The sequence below is a fragment of the Anoplopoma fimbria genome, unplaced genomic scaffold, assembly GCF_027596085.1.
Source record: "Anoplopoma fimbria isolate UVic2021 breed Golden Eagle Sablefish unplaced genomic scaffold, Afim_UVic_2022 Un_contig_879_pilon_pilon, whole genome shotgun sequence".
Lineage (NCBI taxonomy): Eukaryota > Metazoa > Chordata > Actinopteri > Perciformes > Anoplopomatidae > Anoplopoma > Anoplopoma fimbria.
The window spans coordinates 1-2,500 of NW_026553420.1; positions in this window are offsets into that span (position 1 = coordinate 1).

Below are 2,500 nucleotides of genomic sequence, written 5' to 3' on the forward strand. Positions count from 1 at the left end.
GAATCATGTATAAAATATGACTATTTCACATGAATGTATACTCACACAGGCAGTCTCTGTTAGACTCCATAGACTCTGAGATTACACACAGATAACACTGCTTTATCTGGACCTTTAGCTCAGTGGTGGCATTTGTAACCACTGGTGGAGAACACTAGGGGCAAAGAAAAAGGTCAAACACACACATGCAACATCTGGATTGTACTTGTGACCTGAACATAAACGATAGAATAGGTTTCTTTACTGCTGTGTATTTAAAAAAGCAACTCTTCATCAACAAAACACATTCACTAGAGTTCTATGGTGTTAAAACAGTCTCATAAGTATTTACAAACAAATGTAGAGTTCATAACTTTTACTGCACAATGCACAAATAAATGCAGAGTGAACTTTATGTTTGTTTCTCTCTGTCTCTCTGTCTATCTCTCTCTATCTTTCTCTCTTCTCCCCTCCCCCCTCTCTCTATCTTTCTCTCTCTCTCCCCTCCCCCCTCTCTCTCTCTTCTCCCACTCCCCCCCTCTCTCTCTCTTCTCCCCCTCCCCTCTGTGTTTTTTCTCTCTCTCTCCTCCCCCTCCCCCTCTCTCTCTCTCTCCTCCCCCTCCCCCCTCTCTCTCTCTCTCCCCTCCCCTCTGTGTCTCTCTCTCTCTCTCCTCCCCCTCCCCTCTGTGTTTTTCTCTCTCTCTCTCTCCTCCCCCTCCCCTCTGTGTCTCTCCTTTCCCTGCAGTGTGTGTGTGCAGCAGGAGGCGTGGCTTGTTTTCCTCCAGAGAGGTAACGAGGCTCACCTGGTGTCAATCATCCTCACTCACCTTCTCCATATGAGTCCGGTCATGACTCCACTCCTGTGGCAGATAGTTCTGTTTGTCCAGTAGTGCTTCTGTTAATGTCGCTTTCTTTGCTCTGGTTGTTTGTTTTTTTAAATACTCTCATTGCTGCAGTTTTTTTGTTCTTTGTAACTGACTTTTTGTTCTCGTGTGTTTTTGTTCCCCCTGTTCTTCACTCCTCTCCAGACGCCTTTCATCCCTCGTTCCAGCCTGCTTCCTGCCGTCCACACCTGTGCTTTTTGGTTTCCCCCCCTTTTTTCACTCATTTGTGTGAAACTTGTTCTATTTAAATATTCAATAAAGACCCGAGTCTGTCTCCGCCTTTGTTGGTCCAGAACACTGAACATACCATAACATAATATGTTATACATTTCTGTAATAAAGACGAATAGAAAACAAATCAAGACAAAAAGTAAAGCTGCTGGCCGCAGCATGAACTTGTGCTGCCGTTGCCGTAGCAACTCTTCCTGTGTGCGTTGGTATCAGATCTTCTATTTCCTTCGTTAACATAGCATTAGTACATTTTAGTGCATGTGCTGAGCTTGCTGGTCAACTCCCAGCTGCTGCTCTGCACTGCTCTCATAGGCTGGTAACAGCTGATAACCCTCCAGACTGACAGCATCATTGTGGGAGAGAAGGTCCACCCTCATGTAAACACCGTTAGCTCTGTCAGCCCTTTCACTGCTGTTAGCACTGTAAGCTATGGGCCTTGCAGTCGTCTTTAGATATTACACCTTTAGCTATATCTATAGCTGGATACCTTCATGCATGCACATTATTGTTTGGATTAAACAGCTTACAAATCTGAAACTAATTATTAAACACACAGAGAAGTGGGCTATTGGCTGATTACCGATCACATTGTGGTCTTTGATTGATGTTATTAATAAAGCATCATGTTTCAGATGTCCATCCTGTCTCAGTAAGTAACTAAAAACATATTTAAAGAACCTTTATAGAAGATTTTAAGTGTAAAATACGGAGTTTGCCCTGCTCTGATAAAAAAGGTTTTAATGCTTTTATTTGGTTTTCATGACAACCTAAGAATCAGCAGCTGAACTGTCAGAACATTGTCTGCACAGAGAGTTAGTTTTTATCTCTTTTTCTCCACTAGTCGGTGGTTCGTTGCTGCTCGGTCCGGTCCAGAGGACTCCAGCTGTTGTGCACCTGTGGTGAAGCTGTGATGCACCTTTGGCACAAGTGGGATAAGAAAGAACAGTCCTGAGGGAGTCATAATTGGGACGAGAAGTGTGAAGTGATTCTCAATTCTTCGTGGAGCTGTGTGAAATGTTTTCATTGCGTCTGTCTCTAACAAGTCTGTTGATTCACAGAATAAATTGTTTAATGTGACAGAATCACGGGGTCTCTGCTGTTATTCATCAACAGCCTGAAGCTGGTTGCACAAAATGTCACCAGCGGATCTGCTGTGAGTCATTTTGGCTGGACAGTTCCACTATTGACTAGGCTAAAACAAACCTCACATAGTCTCTTGCAGGCCACACTTTGACCTTTGTTGTTGCTCAAAAATTGACATCCATAGAAATGTTTGGTCTTATGTTCGGACAAACCTGGCTGAGATGATTTATAATGACTGGGCAGGTTCAATGCTAGAAACGTGTCCATCAAATTTGGTATCAGTTAGTTTGTGATTGGTTTGTAGATACTGAGAAGTAACTTTC